Below are 13,006 nucleotides of genomic sequence, written 5' to 3'. Positions count from 1 at the left end.
GAGCTCCCTTCCAATTGGCCGATCTTCTCCCGTGTGACCGCCAACTTGACCTCAAGGGAGCTGTTCTTGAAGGCTTGAGTCCAAGATCGGTCACTGGTGCATTTTTGGAGTTTCTCAAGCTCCTTCACGAAGTTGCCTTCTTCCGGTTGTAGTCCATGAAGTCCTTTTTATGGAGGTTCTGAAGGCGAGTAACCTCCACGGTGGCTTCCGAATGGCTCTTCCTCATCCTGTGAAGTTCGTCATCCATCTTCTTTGATTTCTTCGTTAGGTGACGAACTTTTCTTCTCAGATCTCGGATCATAGACTTCAAAAGAATCCCCTACGGTAGGGGAAGAGCTTCGGCAAGACACTGTTGTCGGGAAACAAGAGCGTCACAATGCAAATCATTACAAAAAAAAAAAAGAAAAAGGAAGTAGAAGAAGAAAAAGGAGCTCTCTGTAAAGAGGAATCTGATTTCATTGATTGAATAATTCTTAAGTATAAGAGAAAAAGAAAAAAAAATTGTAACAAAGAAAAAGTATAAAGTTAGAGGTCTCAGACCTCTGGAGCAGAAGTGGAGGAGCTCGGTGCCCCCGGAAGGTCGGTCATGACAGCTGTGGCAGTCGAAGATGTCCCGGTTGGAGGGAGACCGGTAGCAGCTTCAGAAGGTTGGCTTCATCGTCGGACACTTCATCCAGGAAGCTGAGGTCGAGTTTGGGAAACTTCTCGACCACCTTCTCTTAGCAAAGCTCGAAGCCCTTAATAAAGGCAGCCTGGTCGAACTTGATATTCAAATCCCTCATCTCAGAGGAGGTCTTGAACTCGTCCACTGCTTGAGCCCTTGCCTCCGAGACTAGAGTCGGGATCTGCTCCTTCAGCTTGGAGACCTCGACCTCGCCTTCCTTCTTTCCTCCTCCAAAGTAGCCTTCAGATCGTCGAAGTTTGTTCCTCCTTCTGGAGCACCTCTTGGAGACTCGTGACTTCGACGATCTTCTCCTTAAGACGGGCAGCCTCAGCCTAGCGACCTTCCTCAGCCTAGGTTGCTTCCTTCTTTGCATTGTTCATTGCCTTGATGTTGGCGATGAGTTTGTGTCCAATCTGCAAGAGCGGTCAGAAAGTCAATATGAAAACTAAAGAATGAACTAAGTAAAGAAGCGAAAGGAGGAAAAAAGTAAATCAGCCTACCTCAAGTAAGGACCCCAGAAAGTCCCAAACCCGCTGTCAAGATCGGCATGGATGATCCTGTGGATATCTCAGGCAAAACGTACCCGTCGACCAACCTTTTTATTAAATCCCTGTTGATGGCAGCCCTACTGCTGCTGATCTTGCGGACCACCATCTTCTTCCTTCTCTTCCTTTCGGCCCCCGGTGCCTCCTCGGGACGTGACTCGGGAGCGAGAACCTCGATCGGAGGGCTTCTTGAAGAAGCTCGGGGGACTGAGGCTCGACGTCAGAGGGGGCATCAACGGTAATGGCCACTTGGGCAAGCACGGTCGAGCTTGTCTTCTCTACCCTCGCCTTCTTCGCCGACCCAGAAGTTGCGGCACCTTTTCTCTTGTGGGCCTTGAGACCCTTGGCTAGTATCCGAGCTGCATCTACATCCATATCTGTGATGAAAAAAGATCAGCATAGCTTAGAAACAGAATAAGAGAAAGAGGAAGCAGCGAATGACTTGAGAAAGAAAAAATATCGGTAGGGTTGAGAGGGCTCAGGCCGACATTGAATAAAAGTTGCTCCTTCAAAAGGTCAGAGAGGAGAAGAACCGGATAAGTCTTAAGTTTATTGGAGGCTTTAAGGTCATCCTTTCCCAGGCTAGAAGCCCGACGGACGGAGTCCCTCAGGGAGCCCCACGGGGCAACCCAACATCGGGGTCGGGCATCAGACATAGAAGTACCTCTCCTTCCAATTGTGGATAGAAGAGGGGGCACCTTTTAGCAACCCCTTTCTACCGAACTGGGGAGAGAAGTACCACCAGTTCTTTGCCGAGGGGTGATGCTTAAAGGTATAAAAGTTTCTAAACAAGGGAAGAGTTGGCTGGACTTCAGCTAAATGATAGAGGGAAAGAAATCCTATCAGAAACCTAAAGGAGTTTGGCGCTACAGAAACTAGAGAAATGTTTAAAAAGCGAAAAAGAGCAACAACAAAAGGTGGAAGTGGAAGTCGAAGCCCGACGCGGAAGGCTTCCTGGTATAAGCAAAAGTGGTCAGGGGGAGGGGTGCTAGCCCGGTCAGTTGGCCCAAGAAGCTCAAGCTCATACTCCGGAGGAACCCCGTACTGAATCTTAATCAATGAGAGTTCGTTCGAGGTCAAAGAGCTGGAAATGGTGTCTGGTACAAAGATCGGATGAGGTTCGATCCTATGTGCGGATTCATCTATAGTATCAAAATTTTGGAGGCTGGAGCAAACGAACTTCTAGAACTGCTAGAGGAGGAAGTGTTGGAGGATATTTTGAATCAAATGAAAATCCTAAAAAATTAGGAAAAATAGGAAACAAGATGCTCACGGAGAAACCGAATGGGCAGAATGTAGAGGAGGAAAAATGGAAGAACAGCAAGAAAAAAAAGGGTTCGAAACTAACCTAGGCTGATCCAAGAGGTGCAGGAGGGCAGCGAAGGCGATGGAGGTCGACCTGAAGGGCACCTAAGACCGAGAGGGATGCTGGAGGAGGACAAAGCTCTTGGAGAAAAAGAGGGGACTGAAGAAAAATCTCAGACAAGGTGAAACCCCTGAAGGAGGGGGATGGGTTTAAATAGACCTCAGGGTCCGATGCAATAATGATTGCAGATCTCCTTTGGCCGACCTACAACCGCCGTGTGTCACACTCATCATGGCAGACGACTGACAGAATCATTATTGTGCCATACCTGAGGCGACCTCCAGCGAGAATTCTAAAAAAATCTTTTTGGATCACCTCGATTTGAAAAGACCCCAGCATCGATGCGCCAAACGCCAAGATATCTGGAAACAATCGAGTATGAAAATCAAAGGGGGCAACTTCGACTGTGAAAATTTTTTTATACTTCCTTCATTCGAAATCCAAACTCAAAAGTAGGGGGACTGGTGTTGGGTATAAAATAACCCCAGCTGAAGTTCGTAAGAGAACAACCTCCCAGGACTCTTCCGACTTCCGATCTTGTGCGGCGTCTTTCTGAACTCCCCCTACCATCCGAGCTTCCACAGTACTGTCCGGACTCCTCAAGTAGTCGAGCTTCCATAGTGTCCTCCAGATTCCTCCAGTGAACGAGTCCTATCATACTCTCCAGACTTCTCCAATAATGAGCTCCTTCAGTCATCTATCAGACTGCTCCAAATGCTGCTTGGGCTTCACTATCAGCTGATTTTCTACAGTGATCGACTACTCTCTGAATCTCTTCCAGACTTCCTCCTATCACGATCGACTTTACTCCAAGCTTCTTTTAAACTTCATCAATATCTGGGCTTCTCCAGTAGCAGGACTTCTACAATAACCAGACTCCATCCAAGTTTCTACAGTGGTCGACCGCCTTCCGAATTTCATCCGAGCTTCTACAGTAAGCGAATTCCGTCCGAGCTTCTATTGTAAGCGGACTTCAGCCAAGCTTCTACAATAAGCGATCTCCATCCGGCATCCACGGCAACCGATCTCCATCCGAGCTTCTACAGTAAGCGGCCTCCTTCCAGACTTCTGCAAGAATCGGACTCCATCCAAACTTCTACAGCAAATAACTTCCGTCTGCAACATCAACGCCTAAGGCACCCAACAACAGTTAACCCATCAGCAACTTCAAAAATATCCGAGCTTCTCTTAGATTGCTGAGACAGAGAGCTATTTCGCTCCACCAGACATCCCAATCGAGCTTCAGCCGTCTGACCCGAACTCCCCGATAAGTCACGACAACAGACACCACTCCACTTTCTGTAACAAACTCCACGTGGCCCCACCACTCTCCAGCAAGTCACGACAATGGACACCACTACTCTCCATAACAAACTCCACGTGGCCCCGAATAGCCCACTACCAGATAGTTACAGACATCGCTGTCAATCGGTTACGCTCTCCCATCTATAAAAGAGACCCCCCAAATACGTTCTCCTCTAAGCTCTAAGTACTATCTCTAAACTCTGCTAAAATCTCAATCGAGTGCTCCATTTCTGTTGAAGCAGAGTACTGACTTGAGCATCGGAGGGTCTTGTCGGAGCACCCCCAACTCCGGTTTAGACTTTCCTTGCAGGTTCCGACAGCGGCCGTAATCCCCTCGACTCCAGCTTCTCCGACATCGGCGGAATTCTGCACCAACAGAATTCATTATGGATTTAAGAGTCATTCTTAAGAATGAAGGATCAGTGTCACTCTATCATGATAACACTGAGGCCATTATTTAAGTAAAGAAACCTAGGTCTCATTATAGATCCAAGCACATTCTCAGACACTTCCATCTCATTAGAAACAAGATGCTGTCCTTGAATGAGTAGGCAAAAAGAATAATATAGCAGATCGATTCACTAAAGCCATACCACAGTAGCTAAATGATCGCCATCTTGATTGTATAAGATATAAAGGCGATTGGCTTTAGTGCAAGTGGGAGATTGAAAGAAGAGTGCCCTATAAGCCAATCACAAGTGTGTTGCGATAGGACTTTTCTTTATAATTTTTTAACTCATGAAATGACATTTATTATTTGAGACATTGATTCATCATATTAGCTGCATCTTATTATGACTAAGATTATGATGAACTCCAAAGATTAGGATAATGATTTTAGGAGACATGAATGGGTCATGCTAGTGAGACCTAAAATCTTAAAACTCTAATCTTAAATATTTCTGATCATAAGAACATTGAGTCAGGGATCAATATTTCGGATAGACTGGTACATCTTATGTATGCTCGATAGAGAGGGTGGCAGATCTCACTAGCCACTTGTATGGGATACTAATACAAAGATGTGGGTGCTCATTTGAAAAATGAGTCCACTGAATTGACTCGATAAAAAAGAACATCTGATGAAAGCCTTACTTGCATGTCAAAGATGGTTCTCTAAGTAGGAGTTGTGCAAGTGATCCTTAGACCTGAGACCATCATAGAATCTTGTGCATGATGCTAGTCATTGATAGCACCAAAAATAACTCTACTCACTACGTAGGTAGGATGAGTCGAGATCGTATCCTCAGAGACCTTGGGCTAAGTTGAGATTACAAAATAAAAGAAAGAAGTGTTGTTTTGATTTAGAAAATAAATTATCTTAAAATTGATGTAATTAGAAAATAAAGAGCTCGAGAGTTTTAAATTAATTTTGCACTAACAGAGTTGTATCTCTTTTTTAATTAAATAGATGCGATTAATCTTAAAAAAAATATCTATCTTTCCTCGGCACATCCCATACCCGTAGATCATGACGTGTCTTCGAAAAGTACTAGATAAACAACTCTTCTTTCCTCGGCACGCTCCATACCCGTAGATCACAGTGCATCTCTAGAAAGTAAAAGTTGTTCCTAATATTAATCTAATAGAAAAGCATAAATAAAAGCATATGAAAGAGAGCAAATAAAGAACTCATGATGATTTAAATAAAAAGCATAATCTTTATTGCATATAAAGAAATACAAGAAAGTTTAGAACAATAAATCTACTCTGTGTCGTTACAAAATTTTTTCTCCACTCTCGAGTCTACTAGCCTAGCTGCTCATGAAGTAGTCCCTTTCTATTCCTCTATGCAAGGCTCTAGAAGAATTTCTGGGCTCCCCCTCCAATGAGAGTACAAAAGCCATTTTATAAGTGTTAGGAGGGAGGAGTTTCACATGGTTTTTCGATGTGGGACTAAAGAAAATACTAAGGACTAAAAGATGGATGGATGAGATGAAAAGATCACAAGCAGATAAAGAAAATATAAATTCTTCCTCTTGAAGTATTTTCAAGTATCATATTTTTTCCTTTTAATGAGCATCTGTTCGTCTGTTCGCGTCCGCCAGCAAAAACTCCCAGCGCCCCACCATGCCATGCACCCGTGCACGCCCGCGCCCACGCCCGCACTGCCGCGATGCCGCGCGTGCGTTAGCTGTTAGAAGCGCTTCCTTTTTTTTTATTACCAAAAAGAAACTTTTGTTTCTTTAAAGTGATGCCTATATCCTTTTTGGATTCCTTACATAGTATCTCCATTTTCTATAATACCGTATACATCCTTCTTTTATTTTAATTTTATTTTAAGTCTAATTTTCTTCAAACTTGAGTCTTTTTGATTTATGAATCGAACTCTTTGTATCAGCGATCACCTTTCCTGTAAAATATAAAAAGAAGCATCAAATTCTTAATAAATAAAATAAATTAACTATAATTTTTTACTTTAAATGACTTAAATTAAATATTTATCATACCCTCCAACTTGAATTTTGCTCGTCCTCGAGTAAAATAGATATATCAGTATTATGTACTGACTCGATCTTGAATCAAAAGTTAGGTTAGGCATCCCAAAAGGTAGATGATACCTGGTCAGACCATTAAAGAGATACTTCATTGGATTATCAATTTGACCTAATTAGTGGCTGAGTATTAACTAAAGAAATTTCAAGAGCTTTTCTTTCACCAACTCCCCACTTTACTCTTTAAATCCTCTAACTTAATGTGAGATAGGTTTATTATCTTCTTGCAATTTAGTCCCCTTATTATCCACTATTTTTTTAACATTGCCCACCTTTTTACGCGAACCATAATGCTTACTTAGGCGAAAGGGCCTGGTTACTCAGTAGGAAACCAATGTTTTTTTTTTTTAAGTAAATTTTAAGTAGAATTTTTGCATACTTCGACCTTTCCACCCAATCTCTCATGAAGAAGATTCTTTATTGAGATCAGTAAGAAGAGGGTTGTAGAATCACTCCTAAAATTTGATCTAGTCTAAACCCTACCATTCATTAGATTTTTTTAATAATTTATTCTTCAATATCTCTAAAATTATCTTGACCGTTAATCATTCATTGATTAGGATGTCTAATTGACTCTTAATCAAAATAAAATTTGGATACACAAAATTAATTATTTCTGGCCATACTCGAGGATTTGATTAATTTTCTTCCCCTCCAACTTAATCTACATTGTCCTCAATGGAGTAGGAAAGCAAAGAAAATAAAAGGAGAGAGTGCACCTGGGATAATTTTGCTTCAAAAGTTGAAGATAGCTTCATTGATTAATAGGCTCTTGTTCTAAATTTCTGTAGCTGCAGTAAAGTAAAAAAAAATATGAAATCATTGGGTTGCCTCTCAACAAGTGCTAAGTTTTACGTCTTCAGCCAGACGTCAAGTTTATTATTTATTATAAAGTGGATCATATAGGTAGATGGTGTCGATTCATTCTTTATGTGCAATTTCATCTACATATGGCTTCAGACATTGGCCGTTTACCTTAAATGTATTACCATTCCGGGGGTCATGAATTTCAATTGCTCCATGTGAGAATATTTGTGTGACAATGAAAGGTCCATCCCATCAGGATCGAAGTTTACCAGGAAAAAGGCGTAACCTGGAATTGAAAAGCCATACCTTTTGATTTAGCTCAAATGATTTTTTAGAGATATATTTGTCATGAAATACTTTGGTTCGAGCCTTGTAAATTCGTGAACTCTCATATGCATCGTTGCGAAGTTCTTCCAGTTCATTGATTTGCAACCTTCGATTAGAACCTGCATTCTTCATGTTAAAATTAAACATTCGTATGGCCCAGAGTGCATGATATTCTAATTCAATCGACAGATGGCAAGCTTTGTCATAAACTAGTCGGTAGGGTGACATACCGATAGGGGTTTTAAAAGCTATACGGTAAGCCCATAATGCATCATCTAAGCGAAGAGACCAATCCTTTCTATCAGGCCTAACCATCTTTTATAGGATATGTTTAATCTCCCTATTTGACACCTCTACCTGACCATTAGTTTGGAGGTGATATGGTGTGGCCACTTTGTGTGTAATATTATATTTTTTCATAAGTGCTTCAAAATGTTTATTCATAAAATGAGTCCCCCCATCACTAATGATCACCCTTGGGAAGCCAAATCGACTAATGATGTTTCGTTGGATAAAACTAGTTACAATTTATTATCATTAGTCCGTGTAGCTATTGCCTCCACCCATTTTGACATGTAATCAACTACCACTAGAATATATTCGAATCCAAATGAGGCTGGAAAAGGTCCCATGAAATCAATCCTCCAAACATCAAAGATTTCTACTACTAAAATGGGGGTCAGCGGCATCATATCCTTCTTGGATAAATTTTCTGTTCGCTGACATTGCAGACAACTTCGGCCAAATTCATGTGCATCTTTGAAAAGCGTTGGCCAATAAAACCCACTTTGCAGCACTTTTGCTGCAGTTTTTCTTCCACTAAAATATCCCCCACATGTCGAAGAATGGCAAAAAGTGAGAATGCTTTGGAATTCACTCTCGGGGACACAATGATGAATAACTTGGTCAAGACAGTATTTGAATAGTTCAGGTTCTTCCCAGAAATAATGTTTAATTTGTGAGAAAAATCAATCCTTTTCTTGTTTTATCTAGTGAGAAGGTACTTGTCCTGTTGACAAGTAATTGACAATATGGGCAAACCATGGAGGATGGCTAGAGAAGATTGCGAAAAGTTGTTCGTCAGAAAATTTCTCTTTGACTTCATCTATGCCTATCGTGTGTTCAACTAAGATCCTGGAGATGTGATCAGTTACCACATTCTCGGAACCCTTCTTATCTTGGATTTTCATATCAAATTCTTGTAAAAGAAGGATCTAACTGATCAAACACGATTTAGTATCTTTCTTTGAGAGGAGATGTTTCAGAGTCGCATGATCAGAGTAAACTAGAACCTTAGACCCTAACAGATATGAGCAAAATTTTTCAAGGGTGAACACTACTGCTAGTAGCTCTTTTTCTATTGTGGTGTAGTTTAATTAGGCATTGAAAAGAGTCTTGCTAGCATAATAGATCACATGTGGCTCCTTATTGATTTTTTGGCCCAAGACGGAACCTAATGCAAAGTCAGAGGCATCACACATAATCTCAAATGGAATGGACCAGTCAGGGGTTTTATTATGGGTGCTGCTGTCAGGGCTGTTCGTAATGTGTTGAATACTTTCAAACAGTCTTCATCAAAGACAAATGGTGTGTCCTTGGCCAACAGATTGCACAGGGGTCTTGATATCTTGCTAAAGTCTTTGATGAAGCGTCTATAAAATCCGACATGACCTAAGAAGGATCGTATTTGTCGGACCGAAGTAGGGGTGGTAGTTTTGAAATGACCTCAACTTTGGCTTTATCTACCTCGATCTCTCTTTTAGAAATAATATGTCCTAATACAATTCCTTTCCACACTATGAAATGGCTCTTTTCCCAACTTAGGACAAGATTTGTCTCCATACACCGTTTAAAAACTTTGGAAAGATTATGGAGACAATCCTCAAAGGTGGTTCCAAATACAGAAAAATCATCCATAAAAACTTCAAGACATTTGTCCACCATATCCAAAAAAATGACCAGTATGCATCGTTGAAATGTAGCGGGTGCATTGCAGAGCCCGAATGGCATACGCCGAAAAGCGAAGGTGCCATAGGTGTAGGTGAAGGTATTCTTTCCTTGGTCATCCGAAAATACAGGTACTTGATTGTACCCTGAATAACCATCAAAAAAATAGAAGAAACTTTGTCCTGCTAACCATTCTAAGATTTGGTCGATGAAGGGCAATGGAAAATGGTCCTTCTAGTAACGGCATTTAGTTTTCTATAATCTATGCATACTCGCCATCCAGATGATATGCGAGTGGGAAGCAATTCACCTTCTTCATTCTCAACCACAGTAATATCTGATTTCTTAGGTACTACTTGAGTGGGACTGACCCATTTACTATCGGATATGGGGTAGATGATTCCAGCATCTAACTACTTTACCACCTCTTTCTTTACTACTTTACGCATGTTTGGGTTCAATCTCCTCTGCATATCTCGATGGGATTTGGCATTTGCCTCAAAATGAATATGGTGCATGCAAATGGAGGGATCAATTCTTTTTAAATCGGCAATGGACCAACCGATAGCCTCTTTGTGTTCCTTCAGAATACCAACCAATTGTGTTTGCTGATTAGGGGTCAAGTCTGATGCAATGATTGCTGGAGGGTATCATTGGATCCTAGAAATACATACTTGAGCGTAGCAGGAAGGGGTTTCAATTCTAACGTAGGTGGTGATTCTAAAGATGGGACTATTGGTGTACTGGCTAATGTGGACAATGGCTCATACTTGATTGTCTATGGAGGAGTGGTTTTATCGTATAGTGTATCCAACAAGGTGTTAACTTCTTTTATATATCCCTCAAAGTCATACACTCCAAAGTGAGCCAAGCAAGTATCTAAGGGGTCTGGTGCTAGAATTGTGGGTGTTGCATCTTCTATAATATCTTCTAGTATATCTACTTCGAAGCAACTATCCATTGATGGTCCTTGGGAAGCACCAAACATATTCAGTCTCAGTTTCTTATTCCCAAATGATCGTCCATAACTCCTGTCCTACAATTAATGCATGCATTTGCCGTAGCTAGGAAGGGTCATCCTAAGATAATAGAAATTTGTCTAGGGTTGCCACTTAGTTCCATGTCGAGAACCAAAAAATTAACTGAAAAGTAAAACTCATCTACCTTGACCAAGACATCCTCAAGTATTCCACGTGGTTCCTTAATTGATCTGTCAGCTAACTGCAGTGTGATTGATGTGGGTTTCAGTTCTCCGAATCCAAAAAGTTCATACACCGAACTAGGTAAAAGATTCACACTTGCCCTTTGGTCCAGAAGAGCTTTTTCAATGTGATAATCTCCTATAACACAGGAAATGATGGAGGCTCCTGGGTCCTTAAGCTTTGGAGGAGTGGCATGCTGGAAGACAGAACTAGCCTGTTCAGTGAGGCATACTTTCTTTGGATTTGTGATCTAGATTTATATTTTGGATGCATAAATCCTTCAAAAATTTGGCATAAGCAGGAACTTATTTGATTGCGTCTAGAAGGAGAAGATTAATTTGGACTTGCTTAAATAATTCCAATATCTCGTCAAGTCTTCCTCCCTTCTTATCTGCAGGAATAGGGGCTTTCAGGGCATCTGAAAATAGAACTTTGGGCAAGTAAGACGATTCCGGTGTAGTTGGTTCATTCTCTATTTTAAGGTCCTCTTTGTTCTTGGGTGATTTGGCTTCAGTTAGAGGTTTAGGGTCGGTCTCATTGGTTTTACTAGTGTGTTCAATGACCTTCCCACTTCTTAGAGTCATGATTGATTTGGCATGTTCAGCAAAAACTTCTGGGGTATTAGAGCTCTCAATCACAAATTGCCCTCTTGGGTTGCTCTCGGGTAGGCTAGGTAATTTTCCTCCTTCCCTCCTACTGAATGTAGTCACTAGTTGACCTATTTGGGTCTCTAGCTTAGCAATAGATTGTGTGTGGGAGTTAAGGGTCTGAGGTTTACTTCTAATCGTTCTAGTACTTTCAGAACTTTTTTCTCAAAAGCTGAGCTATGACCAATAGTAGACGGTTGAGGAACATTTTGAAATTGATGATATGGTCCATGCCTATATGTTGGGTCCTAATATTGAGGTCGAGGTGCGGCAGGGCCAACTACTGGTTGTGGTCTCTAGAAAAAATTTGGATCGTTTCTCTAGCCAGGGTTATAAGTGTTTGAATATAGATCGTTTCCTCGTCTGCGAGCTTGTTGGACTTGAGCTTGCTGAACCTGCTCGTGCATAAACTCAGAAATTGAGGTGCGGCTAGGCATTCACTAATAAAATGGTTCGAACTTGCACACAATGCATAAACTTCTTGGATTGGGTGAGGTGGAATTGGGATTGTCTAGTATTTAGAAGACGGTCTAATTTTTGGGACAGTTCATCTACCTTACTGTGGATATCTATGACATTTCCAATCTGATAAATTCCACTTCTTTTTTGTTGAAGCATGGGTTGTTCTCTAGAGGTGGTAGACATATGATGTAGAAATTCTCACTAAGTGTTTCAAAGTGCTGTCAGGCTTCATCCTCACTCTTTAGCATGAATGTCCCACCACATGATGCATCAACCATTGTTAGTGTTTCTCCGATAGACCATCATAAAAATACTGACAAAGTTGCCATTTAGGGACAGCATGGTGTGGATATTTATGAATGAGGTCCCTTGACCTTTCCCATGTCTCATGAAAAAGTTCACCCTCCAATTGGGAAAAACTAGTGATAGCTTTTCTAATTTGATTTATTTTTTAATTGAAAAGTATTTCTTGAGAAATTCTCTCTGAAGATGATCCCAAGTTGAAATGGTTATAGAGTTTAAGGAGTTTAACCAATGCTTGGCTTTGTCCTTAAGTGAGAAAGGGAACAGTTTCAACCTAAGGGAATCATCGGAGAAGTTTTGATTTTTACTGTGGAACAAATTTCAAGAACTTCATTCAAGTGTTTGTATGGATCCTCGTTACTAAGTCCATAGAATGATAGCAACATTTGAATAATGCTAAACTTAATCTCATATTGGGTAGCTTCTATTGGAGGTGCTTGAATGCATGGAGAGTAGGTATACGAGGATGGCGTGAAATATTCTCTCAATGAGCATGGAGGATTAGCCTCACTAGGTGCAGCCATGTTTTTAACTCGGATAGTCCTAAGAGTCTTTTCTAATTTTTCATCTAATGGTTGCAAGTCGGGTTTTAGTGATCGTCGACCTAACATGCAACTAAAAGGTCTATGTAGGACTATCCTAGTCTGTTAAGGAATTTTAAGAGGAGAGGAGAAGAGAGAAAGAGTTCTAAAGAAGAGATCCTAAGAAGTCCTAAAACTAATAGAAAATTAGTTGTGGTTAGATTTTAATTACAATCAAGTTAGCACGCAGTGGACTCTCTATCCTAAAGTTACTCTAGTTCTAGACAGCTCCTAACTATAGTTAGCCTTCAAGCCCTCCAAGTCGGAGCTTGACCAACCAACTGGCCAGTAAGTGTAAGTTGGTGGAAGTCCCCCCGTTGCTTTCCTTAGACATCAATTAAATTGGTCAGATCAG

General features: G+C 41.0%; 1 non-coding gene across 1 annotated transcript; it reads left to right on the top strand.

The window, feature by feature from the left end:
* The first annotated feature begins 12,102 nt into the window (after positions 1-12,102).
* LOC140854544 (small nucleolar RNA R71) lies at positions 12,103-12,208 on the top strand. The gene has a single exon (XR_012137759.1). It is a non-coding gene; the product is annotated as a small nucleolar RNA R71 (small nucleolar RNA).
* Positions 12,209-13,006: the final 798 nt, after the last annotated feature.

The sequence above is a fragment of the Elaeis guineensis genome, unplaced genomic scaffold (assembly GCF_000442705.2).
Source record: "Elaeis guineensis isolate ETL-2024a unplaced genomic scaffold, EG11 Super_Scaffold_1000045, whole genome shotgun sequence".
Lineage (NCBI taxonomy): Eukaryota > Viridiplantae > Streptophyta > Magnoliopsida > Arecales > Arecaceae > Elaeis > Elaeis guineensis.
Note: the sequence above shows the minus strand (reverse complement) of the source record. Positions and strands in the feature narration are given on the sequence as shown.